General features: G+C 39.8%; 1 protein-coding gene across 1 annotated transcript in view; it reads left to right on the top strand.

Annotated features, from left to right (window-relative positions):
* The window catches only part of LOC140368304 (RIMS-binding protein 2-like), a 71,753-nt gene that overhangs the window by 16,194 nt on the left and 32,532 nt on the right, over window positions 1-23,027 (top strand). Inside the window, 2 exon segments of the mRNA XM_072455281.1 lie at window positions 14,662-14,742; window positions 22,160-22,253. The gene's annotated coding sequence lies outside the window, so the exon portion shown is untranslated.

Below are 23,027 nucleotides of genomic sequence, written 5' to 3'. Positions count from 1 at the left end.
AATTATTAAAGGATGCCCCCGTCGGTCTGCCCCAGGGCAGCTGTGGTTACAATAGTAGTTTACAACCATCGAGTGCGGGGTGAATGAATAATGCACCAAATTGCAACTTTGAGTGTCTGAAAAAGTGCTACATAAGACTAATGCATTATTAATATTTATGATATATATTGTTTTTAATATTATCACTAATTTGCCCCAATAGGATTTTTATTACACATATCATATTTTGTAATTACATTACATTAGATTATATTGCGGAAATACTTATTTTATTTTCACTTTTTTAAACTTTATTTTCTCATTTTAATGTGAACATATTTAGCTTATATCCATTGTTGAAAAGTCACTTAAGGAGGACCTGATCTGTTCGTAATCGGCAGGTGAAAGTCATGCTTATTTCAGTGTCACATGCATAGAAATTAGAATTGGAACATCTTGTCCACAAGAAAACTCCAGAGGGCGCTGCCCTGTGGTTGAGTGGTTGGAGCACAGCACAAGTGTACCGGGTGTTATGGGTTTGAATCCCAACTCCCTCATTTCATGCTTTCCTCTCCTGTCTGGTAGAGCCTACGTGGCTGATTACAAGACGCATTATCAACGCAGAGTTGCAACATGCTCTGGAGGTGTGCTTCTGTCTTGAGATGAATTGGGACGTCTAAAAGATCTCATTATGTAGACCTAGGCCCACATGTTCAGTGTGTGTGCGTGTGTCATTAAACATAAGCAAGATGAAAAGTGCCTGGCTCTTCTCCTGCAGACGGCAAATAGATGGATATAAGCGAAATATGTTCACGTGAAAATAAAGTCGTTATAACAAGAAAATTAAGTAATTAAAACAAGACAATGACATCATTAAAATGGAACCCTTGACTCGTTATAACATGGAAATGTTCACGTTTTAACTTAATACTTTCTCATTGTAACTAAAAGCCTGTATTTAAAATCAGAATTGATACTAAAACTCGACTAAAAATATTTCTTGAACAAGTTTACAGATGCTGAAACAAACACATAAACAGAACAAAATCTGACCTTTCCTTAACAGTTTTAGAATGATCTTGTGCTTTCTCATAATTAATATAAGACCACATGGCAAAGTTGAAGAAAATGTTTTTTTTAATTTTCATTGTGGTATGGAAATATGGATCGAGCATCAAGCCTATTCCTTAGAATTAAAATCAAGTTTTAAATTTTAGTATTGTGACACTAGTGCTTTTACAGAAAATAATGATCACAAAAATAAATTAAATAAATGGGAAATGCATTAGCAAAACATTTATCAATTAATTTAATACAAACCGTAGCAAAATGTCATCTTATTCTTGCGGACACCAACAAGTGTGTTTATATATCTATAGTTTGTGTCTTTTCTTAGCCCTAACAGTTACACGACACAGTGACTAAATTTTGTATAATTTATTATTTATTAAGACCCCATATACTACACCCAGCCACAGAGTCCAAAGAAAACCACTCTGATTTACAAAGCACATTATAGCTCTTGTGTCCCTTTTGCATGCCATTGTATAAGCTCACATTCAAACCATTCAAAGGGCATCAGATATGCTGTGTCCATTGCTACTTTTTATCATCCTGACACTTCATACCTGAAAGAGAGCTGTTACTATAGCAACCACACCACCCCTAACCCAGTGTGTAGTAGAGTCTATATATGTCCACGCCATGCTCCCGGCGTATGTGGGAACAACGACAGTAGGACGAGTGAGGGAGCTGTATTGATCCCTGACTAAAACGCGGTGCCATTTAGCCCTCGGGTGTAGCAAAAGGGGGAAAAAGCTTTTCAAGACACACAGAAGTTGTATTAAAGTTAATAAACATAGCTCTGCAGAGGAGAACACATCGAGCAGAAGAAGAGGGTGGGGCAGGTTGGAGAGCGATGAACGATACTGGAAACTAGGATGAAATTAAATACAGTTGTGAAAAGTGCATTGCTTAATCTAAATCAAGGAGGTTTTTATCATCTCCATGGTGTTTTCTCTGAGCTTTAGATATCAAGTGATTCTGAATTGTGCAATTTTTTAAAACGCAACAAGGTGTGGGCGATATTGACAAAAAAGAATATCTCAATATTGTTTTGGATTATCTCGGTAATGATTCAGTTGAGGTTAAAATATCCAACAAATGTCTGTCAACTTCATCACAAAAGTGCAGAAATATCACCGTACACCATTATTTGAAAGCTCACAACATAACTTTCTTCATTTTAATTTCAAATCAGCACTATTCTGAACATTTTTAGTCACAAACGATATGCTCGATATTCAAATTCACGCATCGTTTGAGGAGAACTAACGGCTGCTCCTCCTGCCAGCAAAGCTCCTAGTCCAGAACTCAGCTCATCAGTGTGCTAAGCTCTCCAGAAGTCACAATGTCGCTAAGTAAGATTAGAAGAAATCATCCGGACATCATTGATGCAAATTTTTTGGAAGGCATTTTGGAAAAGCTTGACATGGGTGAGACTACAGCTGAGCGACGAACCAGACCGTGAATTACTTTGCCGGTAGGAGGAGCAGCAGCCGTTAAAAGAATGAACGAATATTGCATATCTTCAAAACAACTTTCAATATTATGAAAAAAAAATAGATGTAACATCCACCTCTTCAGACAAACCCAAAAGGAAATATTTAAATTTCATTAGCTGTTGTTGATAACTGTAATGTAGAATGGAATGGGAGATGAACACACCTTACAGGAACCATACTGGGACTATTTCAGCTCTAATAACATACGGCATGAAACAGCCTGTGTGTTGCTGTAGTGGCTTTGCTGGCCAGACCCATTAGTGATGGGAAGTCAGTCTGAAATCACTCTGTCAGGGTTGTTTCCACAGAAATCCATCTTTCTGTCAGTTCTTTTCTTTTTTCCTTCTTCTTTTTAATACAGCCGAACAATAATGTAGCAATTGTGACTTATTGCATCACTTGCACTGAAGCGTAATGATCTATTCCCATTATGCTGCAGGATTTTGTACTCAGATGTCAACACAATAAAATGAAAGCAGTAGAACAATACATACTATAGATCCACTTTTTTTCTCTGGCTTTTAACACTGTGTGAGTTGTGTCGTTCTCTTTTATTGATTTGTATTCCATTTTTAAAATTTATTGAAGGCTATTACTCTACTCAATTTTTTACTCTGTTTGTATTAGGGTTTTTTATGTATCTATTATACTTTAATTATTATTTTTGGATTGGATAATCATCAAAAATATGCAAAGATTTGAATATAGAAACAAACAAATGTTGAAGTGGCACATGCAGGCTTCGTGTGACATCACTCTGAATCACACTGGCCTCTGACACATGCATGACGCTGCTGAAGCTAAACTTTCCTTTTACTTCTTCTTTGACTTTCTCTGTAATCTCAGCAAACCACAACCAGTCTGCAGCGAGTCCAGGTGAGCTTTGTGGCACAGAGGAGGCCTGCTGATAAAAAGCCGGTTCGTTCCACTTCTCAAATTGCCTTCATAATGTCCCCAGTTATTTCACGTCAGCCTCTCCATGGGCCTCTGCTTGGTGCATCCTTCCTTCCCAGTTATTCTTCAAATATTCATAAGATTTGTTTTTATTGTATTATTGAATCATACACCTGTGTTGCACCATTCTCCATAGAGTTGTCTGTTTTTACCGCCTCTTCCCGCACATTGTCCCTAGTATTTGTGTATCTGGGATTCTTGAATGATTAAACACGGGGCAAAAGGCTTCAGTTGACCAAAAAGAGCAAGGGCAAAGCGGATGCAGGGGAAGAGAAGGCAGCGCGATGTCAGACGGGCCAGTCCTGTTCAGATCCCCATGACATGACAGGACACGTGCTCGTGTAACTGTCACCTATTGCTCTGCGCTACTGAGTCCGACCCACCAGAGACCACAGACTCCCAGTTATATCTGTAGAGCAGCGTTGCATAAGAAGAGAGTTTGCCATCTGTGGCTCACGCAGAACTGCTCAGACCAAACAAACAGAAGCTGAAGCTGTTTGTTTTTACAAAAAGTTTGAAGAAGTCAAGTGGTCTTAAAGCTAATCCAAATCTTCATGTTTACAATGTCCTTTTTGCCAATAAAATACAGTTTAAACTTTCTAAACTTTGCAATTAAAATTATTACGTATTTATTTATTGTTAGCCATGGCTATAAACACTGTAATACCGGCTGTGTTATGTATAGTCCTGGTTACTTAATTTTACATACTTCTATTCCTCCTTTTCCTAAAAACCTTGTATCTCCTCTAAAAAGGGATAGCAAGCTCATTAAATTGTTTTCATTGATTGTTTCAGTACTGCAGCATGATGCAAATTAACCCAAACATAAAACGTATTGTATTGTTGAAAATTAATATCTTCTATCTATTCTATCTATCTATTTACAAAGGTTATGATGACTTGAATGTAGTTATAATTATTCATCACGTCATCACATTGCCCTTCCCATTGATGTTTATTTTTTTGATATTCATTTTTATACAATTTTAAAGAAACCTTATATATCATCTTTTGCGTGATAATCTCCTTAGTTCATTTGCATTTTAAGCAAGTGCCTCTGTTAATCCACCATAAAAAGGAAACCCCAGTTGTACTTCCTCTACTGTACATTTAAGCAACTGTGCAATGGGGTCAGATGTGAATTATTGAGCACTCTTCTTGCAGTGTGTTTTCACTGGAGATCCGGGTCATGCCAGCATGAGCATCCCCACAGTGATGCTTTTAGTGTGCGTGACTGAGGAGTTGTATGGATTTTCTTCAAGCTGTAGGCTTCTGTCTCTGTGTTAAGTGTTTTCCAAGTGAGCATAATGTGACAGTCCACCCGAGCACAAGTAATCCCAAACCGGTTCCTATGGATGCTTATTAGCAGCATGCGGAACTTCTCTGCCATCTTCTGATTCGGTGTTGGAGTCTCATGGGAACTATGGGTTCTCTTCACATCAAGCTTGTTATGTCATCGATGTGACTGCTGACTGAGGCAGCGTGGTCATACAACACGCATGTCTCCAGATTGTATGTACAATATGCACACGGTTCTGCCCTGATGTGCCCTAAGGAGCAATGCATTCTCAGGAGACACTCGTCTGCCTCGGAGGGGCAGTCCATGTGCAGCTGGAGCACCACCACAGCACAACAGTGTGTGAACAAAGATGATAAACACAGATTAGCAGTAGGTTAAATACAGAGACTTTCTCATAAAGCCAGACTGAACATAAAGGTGTGTGGACAAAAGTCGGATATCTGTTGACTGTTAGTGGCAACATTATCACCCAACTTTGTGGGATGGTTCAAATTAAATCAACTATATTTTCTATCATTTGATGGTTATTGGTTATTGGTCACTGTAACTGATGAGAAATGTACTTTAATACTAAGAGTTCTTAATTTTTTAAACATTTTTACTGCACCTAAATTAGTAAGACCTAATACCTATAATAGTAAAACTTGATCAAGTCTGTGTCTGTCGCTTGACATGTCGACAGACTATTACTCATTTCACTGGCTGTCTTCAAGATATTTGGGTGTTATTGTGGGACATTATCTTGCTTATATTTGAATGTGAGCTGGCGAAGGCTTGTTTGGCATAGATCATTCCAGAAGCATGATGAGGGTTTATTTGAAAATGAAAATTGGCCAAACAGAAACAAGTGCTCTCTCTGTTGTATCTGCTGACCTATAATGACTAAACAATAGACATGAAAAAGTCTACTCTGCCCAGGAAACAGAGAGGCCTTGAGGGGAGAGCGTGATGTGCAGATGACACTGTTTTATGATGTGACATGATTGTGGCGTTTTCTTTATCAAACTGCACAGGTGTGCATGTTTTACTCATATTTCATGGTAGCCCATAAAGTCTGTGTTATATTGCAATCATTTTGTTGCTCACCTTTCTGTAAGCTGCCAAGATAGTGGCTGTTTTTGTTATAATTCTCCCTGGAGTTAAGTTCATGTTATAAATGACATTAACAGGTGTGAGTAGAACATGTTAGATAAGCAAACCTTTATTTGTGCCACAATGGGGTAATTCCAGTTTTGCAACACACAGTTCTAAAACAGCAGGAGAATAGATACATGCAATAAAAACAAGACAAATCATTTTTGAAATATACCTAGAGCTATCAGACTGTACATTGTGCAGGTTGAACAGAAAACAATAAATGAAATAAAACTCAGTAAGTGGCTATGTGCAACATACAGTAGGCAAGAGACATGAGATTTGTTCTCATGGTTTTTAAGTGGCATTGCATTTGCTATTGAATTGGGGATCGAGTTCTCCACTTAATATAGTCCATTCTTACCTCTGCACTGCCTTTGAGCGTGTATGAGTAACAGTGGAAGTAATGGAGGAGGTCTAACGCTGGTGAATGAGATTGTGTAGAAGTTAATCTCTCCTGACGCTAACCCCTGTCTCTCTACCGGCCTGGTCTCCTCTATGCCTCCCCTGCCTCACCCTGTCTCCCCCCTGTATTTCTCCCCTTGTGCTTACCCACGTGTCTAACCCAGTTTCTCCTTGTCTCCTCTTTTTCTCTCTGTCTCCTCCAGTTTTTCCCTGTCTCCTCCTTTCCCCTGTCTCCTCCGTCCTCCCTGGTATCCCCAGTCTTTTACTGCCTCTCCTGTCTCCTTTCTGGGCCTACTCATATGTCTCCCCCTGTCTACCCCTGACGCCCCTCAGTACCTCCCCAATTTCTTCCCTGCCTCCCCCTGCTTCTCCTTGGACTCCACAGAATTCCCAAAAGTATTTTCCTAACTTATGGTGAATGTGTTGAAGATTATACAAATGTCTCTCTGACGTGGGCGGGGCTACTGTTCAAGCCTCACTTGATCTACGTTATTAAATCAGCAGGAGTGAGTCATGACTTTCATTTTCACATTTTCTAGATTCTATTTACTTTCCCATCAGTATGTAACATGGGAGTTCACTTAAATTGGTCTTCTGTTATGCTTCCTCTACAGAAATATGATATATTTTGTTTATGATGGAAGACATAGTTGCTGCTTGGATACATTTGGTTGTAGTTCGGATCCTGGGGACGGGAGATTTAAAACGCACTGCACAAAGGCTTAAGGCTGATATATGGCTGGAGATGCTACTTATGCAACTCATTCATGCTCGTATGCACACACAGAGTGGAGCACAGGCTTCACTATCAGCATTACTCACTGCCATCTGCGTCCACTGCCGACAGACCTGCTCTTAAATAAAACTGCTCCCACTGCTCAAGACTTATGACTTACATATCTGCCTTATAACTCTTCCCAAAATCACACCAGTCACTTTTTCTGTGTTCGTACTTTTTTCTTTTTATATTCAAATTGAATCTCACTGTTTGTGAAATGCTATACATGAATATATATATATATATATATATATATATATATATATATATATATATATATATATATAAGTCATCTACTGCTTCTGAGAGTTCACACTTCACTGTGATTGGTTAAATCCAGCTGTCACTCACTCAGAGCATATGAGGAAAAGTCTGTGTTTGATCATAGAGCTGCATTGACCAGAAAAGCACTGAATCGTGATATGACAATATCACCGAAATATCAGATCATCACAGGATCTTTTCAGGTTATTTTTTTTATCACCATATCGTCTTATGTCCAACAACATAAACATTTAAGAGACGACTATAATATGAACAATTACCCTATCCCTTTGTTTGTAGAGGTCTAAACTACACAGTTGGCATGCTTTATACATATTCAGACTATTTAGGGGAATTTATGTAACTTAAATATTGCAGTCTTTGTGCTTTGCTAATTGCAACCCTTCAAATTGCTTATTCTTTAAAAATACCCTTTTCCTCCAATATTAGAACATATATGATAGTGTTGTCAAAAGAATCAAAAATCACTTTAACAGGACCTGAGCAGCTTTAGAATTATATTAAGCTTCATCACAAATAGAAAAAGATCATGTTTGATAAAGTAAATCAAATAAATAAACACTTAAATACAACTATTCTGTTTTTTCTAACTGAGTCCAGATGACTAAAACTGAAGCTTTTTCTACAATGGAACACGCCTGGACGAATGAGGGATTACACCGACATATTCTGTTGTGTTGAAAAACTCTCTTTTCTAAAATGGTGGCACAGTAAGACTCCCAGGCGTGGGTTTGCATGTTCTCCCTGTATCTGCAGGGGTTTGCTCTTGTTTCTGGGTGCTCTGGTTTCCTCCTTTACCACTACGTAAAAACAATAGTATGCTGGTATATGAATGAGAATGAGTGTGTTGCGAGAGTGAACTCGGATGGAAATGAGCCCTTTGCTATAATCCCATCCAAAATAAGTAAATAAACAAATAAATAAACAAATAAATAAACAATAAAACCTTGACTTTAAAAGAGCATTCTTAATTATTATTGTGCTATCTAAAACGGTATTCAGAAGCATGTTTATTCTTTAGTATCAAAATTAAGTTTAAAATGTTTGTATCGTGACAACACTAATGGTGACAAAATCTGTATTATGCTGAAATATTATTGCACCATGCAGGCAGAATGAACAGTGCATTCAAGTAATTAGTGAGTCTTTCTGTGTAGCAATACCAAGGTCCTCTGTGCAGCATAAAAGAAGATATATATATATACACGGTCTGTCCTCTGAAGGGCTTAGTGCATGTTTGTCTTTTCACAAGAGAACGTGTAACTTCAATCCCACTTGAACTCGAGCCAAATACTGGCCTTCTTGGCAGACTGTAGTGTACCTTCAGAGCATTTTCACATCAATATATTGCTTATAATGTTGTTAAGTCTGTGGTTCGCCACTGGTAAACTACTTGCCCATGACACCCAGACATGCCCCTCCAGCACTAACCTCTGGAAAGGTGTTTGCAGCTCATGTGCCCTCCATCAAGTAGACGGTTTCAATTTATTTAGAAATGAATAGTTGTTTCATACAGCACCACTTTTTAGCATTTGAATTAACAAAAAAAAAACAATAACATTTCTTTATCTTGTCTAAATGCCTGATCAAATCTAAATGCATAGATTTTAGTCAGAATAATTCTGTCCATTTGTCCAGGCTTAGAACTGGTACAAATCAAGGTACACTGGCTTGTGACCCCATGCAGCTGGAATGAAAACAATGTGAATGTACAGTATGTATTTGAGATCACAGTTGTACAGTGCTGATCGAGTGTTAAAAGAATAGACCTGGCTTGAGCTGTCCGTGGTGCTGACTGCTTACACAGTGCTGAACAGACAATTAGGTTTAACTGATCGCTGCTGACTCTATTTGTCCATTGTCTTGACGAAACAAACTTTGACAAGGGTACACCATATATTACTGCCTGGAAACTCTTTTACTATTGCATTTTTCATATGAAATTTAAAAGTTTTAAACTTGCTGGCATCAGTAAAAGCTTTTTAAACCCATAATTGTATTAAATTAAACAAGGCTAGCCTTTACGATTGTGCTGTTAGAGCCAGTGTATTCACAAACATTTTGAATTTAATATAGATGCTAATGAGCTAATTGCTCAATACTTAATACCACAATGGTAATACAAAAGTTAAAAGGTTATAAAAAAGAAAATTCAACACAAAACTATCTTTATGTATACTATATCTGATAAAGCTCAAGATCATTATAAAACTGTTCAGGAAAAGCCTATTTTTGTAATTTTTTTAAACTTTTGACAACCTTAGTAGCAGCTTGTCTCTTCGATTATAGTTTTTGTATACAACATTTTATACTATACTATACTATACTATACTATACTATACTATACTAAGATAAGATAAGATAAGATATTCCTTTATTGTCCCACATGGGGAAATTTCATTGGTGCAACGCAGGAAGATACAGAGGTAGATACAGAAGAACAGATCACTTATAGGAAGTCTGAAAAACACTTTCAGTAGAAGATCTCCTGTAAATAAATACAAACTCCCATAGACAAATAAATAAATAAATAAATACATAAATACCATTGCATGTGATCACGACAGTAATTGCACATGAATATGTGTCACGACAGCACATAGATTGCACATGAATTTCACAGTAATTGCACATATGACAGAATTGCACATCAGTATTAGGTTAGGTCAGTATTGCGGGTGTTCAGTACTAACAGTTTTTGTTATAAAGTCTGACAGCAGCAGGAAGGAAAGACCTGTGAAACCTCTCCTTGACACAGCGAGGGTGGATCAGTCTCTCACTGAAGCTGCTCTCCAGAGCGGAGAGAGTGTCCTGCAGGGGGTGACACTCATGGTCCAGCATAGATTTGAATCTAGCCAGGACCCTCCTGTCCCCCACCTCCTGCACCGAGTCCAGAGCACAGCCCAGGACGGAGCTGGACTTCTTGATGACTCTGTCCAGCCTCTTCCTCTCCCTCTCTGTGATGCTGCTGCTCCAGCAGGCCACACCATACAGGAGGGCTGATGCCACCACAGAGTCGTAGAAGGTCTTCAGGAGTGGCCCTGTCACTCCAAAAGACCTGAGTCTCCTCAGGAGGTAGAGCCGACTCTGGCTCTTCCTGTACAGTGCGTCTGTGTTATGAGTCCAGTCCAGTTTGTGGTTCAGATGAACACCCAGGTACTTGTATGAGTCCACTCTCTCAATGTCCCGTCCCTGGATGTTCACTGGTGAGGGGGCAGTGGGGTGGCGTCTGCGGAAATCCACCACCATCTCCTTGGTCTTCCCCGCGTTGATGAGGAGGTGGTTCCGCTGACACCAGTCCACAAAGTCCTGCGCCAGTCCTCTGTACTCCGCGTCATCGTCGTCCGTGATGAGTCCGATGATGGCAGAGTCGTCAGAGAACTTATGCAGGACACAGCTGCCCGTGTCATGTCTGAAGTCTGCAGTGTAAAGGGTGAAGAGAAAGGGCGCGAGGACAGTGCCCTGGGGCGCCCCCACACTGCAGGTCCTGCCTGTGACTTAGCAGTGGGCCTAATGACAGCAGATGTTGTCAGAGACTTCCCACCCGCGGTTAAGTGGAACAAAGTGTTTCCATTGTGACATTTGATTAATGAAGACCCTCCTGAGAGAGACAGCGGTAGTGCTGGCTAAAAAAAATCAGTCCTGTCAGCTATACCTCCTGCACAGGAACATATGGAGTTTATATCTGCATTTTCACACCTATGTTCCAACCTATGTTACACAAAAGGCTGCAAAATAATAAACAACTGACTTCAACCAATCAGCTAGAATGTTTAATCTCAAAATCCATACATTAGACAGGAGGGAAAAAATAGTCAATATGCTTCATGTTTGCCCTTTTCTATATTGACATAATTAGGTTTAACTCTGCTTTCATTTGACATAAAGCATGATAGGGCAGTTTTTCCTGGATGACTTGATGGAGTTGAGCTCAACATGTAACAATAACCAGAAGCAGATACACAAATGAAATTAAGTCATAATTGTGTTATTCATGGGTGAACAGCATTCAGACACTGCCCTGGGAAAAGCATCTCCTGTGCTTGTGTAACAGAGACTTTTACATGTTATACCGTATGTTAGTACTGTTTTACAGAAGTGAATCTTTTGTCTTTTGCTCAGGCTTTGGCTACCACTCCTTTCTCTTTTTCTTGACATTTCAAAATGCAGAATTATTTATTTATAATGGAACTGTGCTTCTGTGTCTCATATTATTCATCTTTTGTAGCGGCTTCCCTTTTTATTTGTGTTGACTGAGGATTTTCAGTGATCTGGCAGAGAGACGCATGTGGGTCCCTTGCTTTTGCAGTGTCGCCCACTGTTTACGCGATGTCAGCGAGTGTTAAGCAGAACTGTGAAAGTGTGATTCAGCCGAGGTGTGAGGAAGTGCTGCAGAAATCATCCTCCGGCCCATAAAAACACACCAATAAAAGGTCATTCCCATTTGTCATGTTTTCCTTTGTGTTTGGAGTTGTCATTTAGCACAGGGGGAGTTAACTAGTACAAAGTGGCATTTAGTGTCATCAGTCCCACTGTAATTTGTCATGGATATAGACCAGATTAGTTTATGACTCTTCAAATGTTACCTGTGTATATAAGAACGGAATTACAGGAAGATATTTTTAAAATTGGGTAATAGCACAATTGTTCTTTGTAAGTGATGCAATATTAGAATAGTGTGTATTGATACATTGTAAAACTGTTTATTTGTTAAAATGATAAGGAAACAAAACACTATCCAGTCCAGGGCTGCTGCAAGCCAATTGGGTGCCCTAAGCAGAAATGCCCCCCTAGGCCCCAAACCCACTGTGAACGTGTAAAAAATACATTGTAAATACATATATTTTCAAGAGCATTTCTTTTAGCTTTTTATCATACTTATTTCTATTATCTCTCTATCATCAAAGTGCTTCCCACTTAAAGGTGCTGTATCCTTTACTTTCCAGAAAAACGTGAAAACAGATCTAGTTAGTATTAAACTCTTTACAGCTGTCTTTATGTATTGCTTACTTGCCTAAAGTATTCTGAATTCACACCAGAGCAAGTTTTGCTCGCGATAATGTTGCTAACAACAACTAGCATGCTAACAGCGCACTTCCTGCTTTGTGGAGACTAAAATGCTCTATTATTATTAGATGCAGACAGCACACAATAGACTAATTTTCACTCTAAGAGCTGCTTTTATAATATATCTACACTGGGGAAAAAATGATTTTACTTTGTTACATGAAAACAATTGGGTACAGCCCGTTTAATATGAGATCCCAAATATTCTAGGGTGTACTGAAAATTCCAATGATTTGTAAATGCGTTGCCTCTTTTTCATCGTCATGTTCCCCTTTTTGATTCTCAAGATGTTTCAAGTCAAACCCACAATCATAACTCTCCTGCAGCACCTCTTCGACTGTACAGCTCCTACATCATTTAATTATGTCTCCGCCCACGGCCTTTGCCTCTCTGGTGCTATGGCTGGTGACATGTCCACAGCTGGCACCTCTGATGCCTCTTGTCTGTGTAATTAACAGTCAAAGCAGGATAGACCTTTGTTGGCTGCTGCTGTTGGATTGAGGTTAGGTGTGGCACACTGCACTAATGTACTCTGCAGTGATGTGGAGTGGTGACAGGGTTACACAATAAGAGCAGTCAAACTGTCCCTCCACGTGTCCTCATGTCCTGTCCGTCCTCCTCCTCCGCTTGATGAGGCTGGCTGTCTCCGAGCTCTGGGACATGGATGTGCTGTGATGGCGTCCTGCTCCTACAGGAACAGCGGCCGACACGATGATGATGATATATAGTGGAAAGTGCATACTCAATTAGTTTAGAAAGTCTTTCTTCTGGTAAATTAATTGTTATAGCACGTTTGTCATTGTCAATAATGTACCTGGAAAATAAGTTGGAACTTGCAGTGCTTATTTCCTGTGAATTAGCTTGTCTTATTGACCAATTACTGTTTCATTGTTTGGATATCATAACTTTCTGTCTTTTTTGTTGCTGTTGTGATTATGGGCTCTACAAAAAATGTAATTGAAGTGAAATGGATACAATGGCTTGTCTGATTACACTGGCACATTGAAGAACACAACTAGAGAATCTAAGGTGTTGGATGATTATAAATATGTATGTATTCTACTTGTAATCTTTGATAATTTTCACTCATTACACATCAAGTTTCTTACTAAGCAGTGTGTAATATTTGCCTTGCCTAAAATACTCTTGCAACCAGCCACTATTCCAACCACTCATGCTCCAAACAGAACAAATATGAACTTTAGATTGACAAGATTAGACAGTAGACATTTTCTATTAACTTCCCGTGTACTTCTCACTTCTACCACAGTTGGCATTCCTGTTTAACACTAAGGAACTGCTATTATAAATCATAAATGAAAATCAGAAGCGTGATCAAAATAGGGCTTTGAAGAACAGTATGTACGCATAATATGTTGGACGATGGCCAGTTGAATCCCTCCGCAGCGCTTTGGCCTACTTTAGTCCTTCCTACCTGCTGGGTCTGACAATTCATGGAAGGTCCTCCCTATTTCCACTTCCATAACATGCTACTTTTTTTGTCTAATAAAATCCACAGGCCTTTAAAAAGATAAATCACACATGGAAAATACTTAATTAAAAGTTCATCTATTTCTGCTTGTACCGGGCGACTCTTGGTTGTTCTTATTTTATTATTTATTATCTTATTTTATTTTACTGCAATTATTTCCCTTAAGTATTCTGTAATTGATTTAAGATTGTGTAATTGCTGAAAAAAAGCCAGAAATGTATAATGAACCTGCACTTTTGAACTCCTATTTGTTCAAGCATTTTGTTATAACTTTCATATTGCACTATTTTGCATAATTGCAGCGTAATCATGTCTACACTCCTGGATCACTTCATCTTCTCCACTTTCTGCACTTGCTCCTTGAGTAGTTTCCTCTCTTCTTAGGTCTTCATTCATCTTTTCTCCTCCGCCCCTTCTCCTTATTCGCCACATATCTTCTTTTGCTTAATCCAAATAGAAGGAGACAGTTTGCAGCTGTGGGTTTTGTGCTCCCGACAGTATCTTTAAGAACAGCTTAGCGGCCCACACTGGCACACAGAGAGATGGGAGGGATCTCCAGTACTAACCTGACACTTTCATCTGACTCTTATTTAAGACTTTTCCATATGAAGGAACGCTGTGTGGCTCACATGCTTAATGTGGTGTGAAATCCTTTGAATTGAAGATCATATATCACAACTTCTTCTCGCTCTCTTTTCCTTAGAAAGCTACATTCATGCTGCTCTGGGGAAGGAAAACCTTTTGAACCTACAGCCACAACCTAAAGGCCTCAAACTATGACCAGGTATGACATTCAAGCAGTGATTAAATAAAGAGCATTAACACTTAATTGTAACGATCAATAAACAGCTCATTCTGTTAGTAGATTTGTTTCACATTGTAGGATTTAAGGAGCAATGTATATCTAGAGCAAATCGCAGCAATACAATTTGATCTTTATAAACAGACCAATAATTCTGTGGTTGAATGCGCTCTTGGACTCAAGGTGCTATTAATATGCAATTTAATGCTTGAGGAAATTATATGGCAATAAATAATAACATTTGTTTTACTAAAATAATGTTCGTCAAAACACAGATATTGTCTTACTACCTGTTTGAGTGTTTTACGTTCTCACTGGGTTCAGTTCCATTCAGTTTCTAAATGAGTTTGTTCATTTAGGCTTTCCTTATGTTCCTCATAAAGATTCAGCAACAGAGAGGGTAATATATAGTTAATATAGGGCTACACTATTAAACAAATCAATTGAGATTCAGTAATTTAATGGCAATAAAAGCCTGTCTGGTTGAGGTCAAGAAATATACAATTATTTGTTTTATTGAGACAAAATAAAATTGAATAGAACATAGTGATCAATTGTGAGGGCAAAAAAACTAATTCATTTAATTAATCTGCTGATGCTTTAGGATCTGAAAGCTTCTTGAGTCTTTGACATTTGGTAATGTTTAACAAATCAAACTTTCTTTGCTGTTATTAGATCACTGCCACGCCCCCAGATTGAACTACAACATGATTTGGACAGCGGCACCACATGACAAACACTCAATACTCACAATTTGCTGCTATCCTTGTTAAGTGTCCAAACATTGCATTATTCCCCAACAAAGAGATGGATGGCCCCAACACTTGTTATCACAGTTGATACTTAAAGCTGGTATGGACAATTTTTTTCAGCAATTTTTTTTATCATATTTCCTTGTGGCGTGGATAAATCATTTGTCCTGCCACGTATCAATTATAAAACGCACCTATCGCTCACCTGCAGCCGCGTCAGGCTCGTCCCCACGTTTCCGCGTGCCTAAGCGCATGGATCTATCATAATATAGTTCCCTCAGGGCAAAATGAAGACGGAGAAAGACAGTTCGAGCTGATGCAGAAGTGGACAGAAATCTACGGGAGACGAGCGATGCGATGCGCTCCGTTGCGCCAATAAACAAACGCACGTGTGTGTTGTATCGGTCCGCACGGAGGAGTGCGCATGCGCAGTTCCGCCTGCGTTCTTCGCCGAAAAATCGTCCATACCGCCTTTAAGAATGTGAAACCAAAATGTGTTAGTTACAATGGCGTTCCTTTCCCTCTCCGCGCTGCTCTCTTCATCTCATCACGAGCGGTCCAAGTCCTCACATGTCCCGCTCGACACACTAGTCGCACCAAACTTAGGGACAGTGGCCATGTCTGATGGCAGCCGATCAGCCACTCTGTTGCTAATGGTGGCTCTCACAGAGGGAGCAGACTTGACACATGTCCAGGGACCCGGCTCCAAACTCCTGCTCCTCTGTGCCACGCAAAACTCTGCCATCTGTGCCCTGACAAGGTGGGGATGACTCAGGGATGAACACAAGCATAAAAGCACTGGGTGACTCAGACTGCCTCAGAAGGCCAAGAAAGATGTAGAGCAACTCATTATTAGTAAGTGGGAGTAATGGTGAGTGAAAGGGGAGAAGTTATTAGCTCAATTTCAATTAAAAATATAGCCGCAAGCGGCAATGATCGGCCCTCGCTACGCCGCCGCCACGCCGCAAGAGGAGGGGGCGCTAACGCGCCCCAATTGTCCTTTTATTACGCTTACTGCTGAATCTGTGACGCTGTCACATCTTCTCCCCTTTGTTTTACCATCAAAAAGCAATTTTATTTTGAATTCTTGGCAAAATGTGCGGCTTTGCCGCACAGACACCGTGACTCTTTGAATAAAAATGTGGATAACTTTTGATGGTCCACCCCTGAAGATGAGTCTCACCAAATTTCAGGTTAATATGTCTAACGCCCTAAGAGGAGTTTGTGAAAGTCTAAAGTGTAAACATGTTCTGGCGATTTCCCCATTGGAATAACATGGAAGGTTTCGGTCATCGTTACGGCAACGCCATAACAATTATGACATGGGTCTCATTGACTTTTTTGATGGGGATGCCAAAATTGAGTTGTGTGTCAAATTTCATATAATTTCGCAAAACTAAATATTTAACCTCCATATAAAATCTGTAGGGGGCGCTGTGGCTCCAAATTAATTTATTTCACTTCAAGTAGGTTTAGGGCAAAGAGTTTAACAACTGATTCTAATTTGACGCAATTCGGACTTTATCTGCGCAAACGGCAGAAATGTTAAATTTGGGAGATTTCTGAAATTCTTGCTACAGTTTGCGGCTTTGCCGCACAGAGACCGTGACAGGTATCAATGTAATTTGGATAACTTTTGATGTCCCACTCCTCAGTAGCATTTTCACCAAATTTCAGCTTTTTAGGGCCAACGCCCTGGGAGGAGTTCGTAAAAGTACGACGTTTGGAAAAACTCCGAAGTCATGTTTAGCCATTTTTGAAGCAATATGGCCAACATTTGGTTGGGCGGACGGCGTTGCCGTAATAATATTTTTTACTTCTCTTGTTACCATCTACCTCTGCGCCAAATTTCATGATTCTACGATCAGATTTTTTTTGGGTCATTTCCCATCTCTCAATGCATTTTTGGTACATTTGGGGGCGCTGACGCGCCAATTTTTTTTATTTTAGAAAAGGGAAATAGCCAGAATGTAGAGAGGCACGATTTTTAGAGGTGTGCAAATTTTTGTGACTTTTCGTCAATGTTCACTGGGTGAAAAATAGGGGGGTTGGTCCCGAGAAGAAGAAGAAGAAGAAGAAGAAGAAGAAGAAGAAGAAGAAGAAGAAGAAGAAGAAGAAGAAGAAGAAGAAGAAGAAGAAGAAGAAGAAGAAGAAGAAGAAGAAGAAGAAGAAGAAGAAGAAGAAGAAGAAGAAGAAGAAGAAGAAGAAGAAGAAGAAGAAGAAGAAGAAGAAGAAGAAGAAGAAGAAGAAGAAGAAGAAAGAATAATATTCCGATGCGAAAACAATGTTTCCCATTTTCCAAATATCATAAACTATACATTTTCGGAAAGCGCTCGCGCTTTCCTACCTCATGGTGTGGGTCCCTGGTCACTGACGGATACTTTCGTTAATTTTGAGTGGGCTCCGCCCACTTTGTGTTTTTGGCCCTCTATACAGTAATAATGTTCATTTTTTGCATTACATGCTTATATGTACGGAACATGCAAGAGATGGGGAACGTATTCGTGAGCTACTTAGCGCAAATGAGTGCTTTATATGGGGATGACGACCGCTTCGCGGTCGTCATCTCAATGTAAAGTGCTCGTTTAGTGCGCACTTTTGCACGGGCTTCGCCCGTTTACAACGGTAATGTTCCATTTTCCTACTACTAATTAGTATGCACGGGGCGTGCATGAGTGAAGGAGTGCGTTAGTGAGTGTTTGGAAGTGGGCGAGCGCTTCGCGCTCGATTTCGTGCGCAGTTTCGCAGCCGTGCTTCGCACGGCCTTACGAGATTAATAGGCCTCTCGCCAGCTTGTGGCGCTCGGGCCTAATAATAACAGTTTTCAACATAATTAAAGCTGCATTGCTTGAAAACTCCCTTTTGCTCTGCCCCGGGCACTCATTCCAAATTAAATTCAGTGAACCCGTCATACTTTATATTCCAAAAATAGTGACATTGTGCAATGGATGATTTAAAGGTGCACTATGTAACTTTTCTTGTGGAAGGGCTTTTTCTTGCTTGCTTAAATTGAGATGTTTATTATTATAGACTGTATGCATGGAATATTCTAAAATATGAAATTACACTACTCTATCTCCATGGAAACAAGAGGAGGGGGTGTCAAAATGGTTGAAGCTACTGGTCAGATCTTGCCAGCCAGTCCCTCCCACATTCTGTTCAAAAGCAGAAGGGTCTGGATTCGGGCCATTAGGGGGCGTCAAAAAACCTCTCCAATCATGAACTGGTCCAACCACCGCCGCTAATTTGTGTCACGTGTCTCTCAAATGCAGAAGACTTTGTGTCACGTGTCTCTCAAATGTGGAAGACTTTGTGTCACGTGTCTCTCAAATGCAGAAGACTTTGTGTCACGTGTCTCTCAAATGCAGAAGACTTTGTGTCACGTGTCTCTCAAATGTGGAAGACTTTGTGTCACGTGTCTCTCAAATGCAGAAGACTTTGTGTCACGTGTCTCTCAAATGCAGAAGACTTTGTGTCACGTGTCTCTCAAATGCGGAAGACTTTGTGTCACGTGTCTCTCAAATGCGGAAGACTGTGTCACGTGTCTCTCAAATGCGGAAGACTTTGTGTCACGTGTCTCTCAAATGCAGAAGACTTTGTGTCACGTGTCTCTCAAATGCGGAAGACTTTGTGTCACGTGTCTCTCAAATGCAGAAGACTTTGTGTCACGTGTCTCTCAAATGGGGAAGACTTTGTGTCACGTGTCTCTCAAATGTGGAAGACTTTGTGTCACGCGTCTTTCAAATGCAGAAGACTTTGTGTCACGCGTCTCTCAAATGCAGAAGACTTTGTGTCACGTGTCTCTCAAATGCAGAAGACTTTGTGTCACGTGTCTCTCAAATGCAGAAGACTTTGTGTCACGTGTCTCTCAAATGTGGAAGACTTTGTGTCACGTGTCTCTCAAATGTGGAAGACTTTGTGTCACGTGTCTCTCAAATGCAGAAGACTTTGTGTCACGTGTCTCTCAAATGTGGAAGACTTTGTGTCACGTGTCTCTCAAATGTGGAAGACTTTGTGTCACGTGTCTCTCAAATGCGGAAGACTTTGTGTCACGTGTCTCTCAAATGCAGAAGACTTTGTGTCACGTGTCTCTCAAATGCAGAAGACTTTGTGTCACGTGTCTCTCACATGCAGAAGACTTTGTGTCACGTGTCTCTCAAATGCGGAAGACTTTGTGTCACGTGTCTCTCAAATGCAGAAGACTTTGTGTCACGTGTCTCTCAAATGCAGAAGACTTTGTGTCACGTGTCTCTCAAATGCAGAAGACTTTGTGTCACGTGTCTCTCAAATGCAGAAGACTTTGTGTCACGTGTCTCTCAAATGCGGAAGACTTTGTGTCACGCGTCTCTCAAATGCAGAAGACTTTGTGTCACGTGTCTCTCAAATGCAGAAGACTTTGTGTCACGTGTCTCTCAAATGTGGAAGACTGTGTCACGTGTCTCTCAAATGTGGAAGACTTTGTGTCACGTGTCTCTCAAATGCAGAAGACTTTGTGTCACGTGTCTCTCAAATGCAGAAGACTTTGTGTCACGTGTCTCTCAAATGTGGAAGACTTTGTGTCACGTGTCTCTAAAATGCAGAAGACTTTGTGTCACGTGTCTCTCAAATGCAGAAGACTTTGTGTCACGTGTCTCTCAAATGCAGAAGACTTTGTGTCACGTGTCTCTCAAATGCAGAAGACTTTGTGTCACGTGTCTCTCAAATGTGGAAGACTTTGTGTCACGTGTCTCTCAAATGCAGAAGACTTTGTGTCACGTGTCTCTCAAATGCAGAAGACTTTGTGTCACGTGTCTCTCAAATGCAGAAGACTTTGTGTCACGTGTCTCTCAAATGCAGAAGACTTTGTGTCACGTGTCTCTCAAATGTGGAAGACTTTGTGTCACGTGTCTCTCAAATGTGGAAGACTTTGTGTCACGTGTCTCTCAAATGCAGAAGACTTTGTGTCACGTGTCTCTCAAATGCAGAAGACTTTGTGTCACGTGTCTCTCAAATGTGGAAGACTTTGTGTCACGTGTCTCTAAAATGCAGAAGACTTTGTGTCACGTGTCTCTCAAATGTGGAAGACTTTGTGTCACGTGTCTCTCAAATGTGGAAGACTTTGTGTCACGTGTCTCTCAAATGCAGAAGACTTTGTGTCACGTGTCTCTCAAATGCAGAAGACTTTGTGTCACGTGTCTCTCAAATGTGGAAGACTTTGTGTCACGTGTCTCTAAAATGCAGAAGACTTTGTGTCACGTGTCTCTCAAATGCAGAAGACTTTGTGTCACGTGTCTCTCAAATGCAGAAGATTTTGGGTCACCTGTCTCTCAAATGCAGAAGACTTTGTGTCACGTGTCTCTCAAATGTGGAAGATTTTGTGTCACGTGTCTCTCAAATGCAGAAGATTTTGGGTCACGTGTCTCTCAAATGCAGAAGACTTTGTGTCACGTGTCTCTCAAATGCGGAAGACGTCTCTCAAATATTTTTGGAACATTCAGAACAAAATATATAAGTTAATTTACCTCAGATTGACAGAGTTTATTGCATCGCATGTTGACTCAGCAGAAGTCGGTAACAGTTCTCAGTCTGTGTTATTTTTATTCTTTCCTCGTAAGGCACCGTGTTTGTTTGGACAACGCGTTTGTCTGATTGGTTAATCCGCCTGTCAATCACTCCCTTTGGAAATTGGAGCGACTGGGTGGGATTCCAGACCCTTCTGCATTTGAACAGAATGTAGGAGGGACTGGCTGGTCAGGCCAGGTCAGATCTGTGGAGAGGCAATTTCACTAATGTTAAGACAGATTTTTCCATGTATTTTCCATGTAATTGAATAAATACAGGATAGATACGTTTAATTCTTATCTAGGTAATATTCCAGACAATGCAACATCTCCATGGAGATATGTACCTTTAAACTTTTTAAACTTGTTAAAATGTATCATCAGTATCTTTCCTGTTTTTCCAACTGTCCATATTATTTTACACTTTGACACAAAATATTGTTCTAGTATGATTACATGCCACTGTAATATTTTTTACATCGTTTTGTTTATGTATTAATTAAATATGTATTGTAATACTTTATAACCCAGACCATCAACAACTTGAAAATGTAAATGATATTTAAAAACAAATTTTGACAAATGGACAAATTGGAAGCTTAAAACTTTCTTTACTGACAAAATATTACAGCAGAGTTATTCTTAGCCACACTTCATGTATGCATTATTATATAATTTTAATATTAGAACACGTTAGATAACCTGTCTGTAAATTCTTCTGCCAGGGTATTGCCGTCTTCTTATCAGTTGTGTTAATTAATTGGATGATGTGTGTGTGTGACTGTGGACATTTGCTTGTTCCTATGGGCCTCCTTTAGCCTGAGTGAGCCTCTGGGGCCCATGCCTGACAAAGACACGTGGAGCCATATCTCCAGTCAGCAGCTCTGCCTCATCACCACTAAATGGAATGTGCTGGTTAATTTCTCCCTCGTCTCTGAGCTCCACATCAACCCTGCACCACAGAAAGCCAGCGTAATCGCTTAGAAATGCTCAAATGTTCGACTGTTTTGTGTGAAAATGGACAAAAGGTTAAAGATTTAAAGCGACAGTGTTTTACTTTTGTTTTTGTCGCTAACGTTTTGTTTCTTTTTCTCTCTATTCCAACAGGTGCAGATCAACGATGAGCAGCTGAGGCCGATGTTTGCTATAGTAACGCAGTGAAACCCCAGACTGTGTGAAGAACCTTTAATGGGTTGTGAAGGTAAGCTGTTATCATTTGCCCATTTATATATTCAATCCACTTGATTTAAATAATCAAATTTTATGAACAGATACAGTTTCCAAAGCACTGCACAAACACAAAACAACAAAAACAAATACAACAACAAAAGACATATCATACTAGTAAAATACAAATCCGCTAACCCTATTTGGGTCAAAATAAGACCCCTGTGTGCTGTCTACACCTCATTATAAAGCTGCTTTAAGAATTCGTGGAACAACTCTGGGACGCTGCAAACACCGGTAGTTCTTTTTTCATGTTTTAAGACAGTAAAAATTAGGTACAGCCCCCTTTTGCCAGCTATAGTTAAAGTTGCAATAGTTATTTTTTGCCATTATAATAGACCTCTTCATCTCCTCTTTAGACGCCAATGAAACGCAACAATGACAGGGTTTAAACACAAGCTACTGTATCCAACACCTGTTATTAAGATTTGTTATTAAGATACTAATAGGCAATGACACTAACTACTCTGCCACAACTCTTAAGTCAAAATTGTCTTCATGTATTTCCTTTTTTCAACCATCTGATGAAAGGGAACTATCCAGCTCTTTGGCATGTAAAAGTTATAACCAGGAACAACATTTTATTTTTTTAAAGATGTCGTGGCCCGTAGGCTTTATTGGCAGGAAAGTACAGAGTGAAAAGGGGGATGAGAGCGAAGGGCGGGCATGCAGTAAATTGTCGGTACAAGTTTGACAACATTTTGATGTTTTTTTATGCATTGTGTCTGAACTTTTTAACTTTCTAAGG

Source organism: Eucyclogobius newberryi, unplaced genomic scaffold, assembly GCF_026437365.1.
Source record: "Eucyclogobius newberryi isolate DKJ021-1_F unplaced genomic scaffold, fEucNew1.0.hap1 SCAF_2, whole genome shotgun sequence".
Classification (NCBI taxonomy): Eukaryota; Metazoa; Chordata; class Actinopteri; order Gobiiformes; family Gobiidae; genus Eucyclogobius; species Eucyclogobius newberryi.
This window is presented reverse-complemented; position numbering and strand designations above follow the sequence as displayed.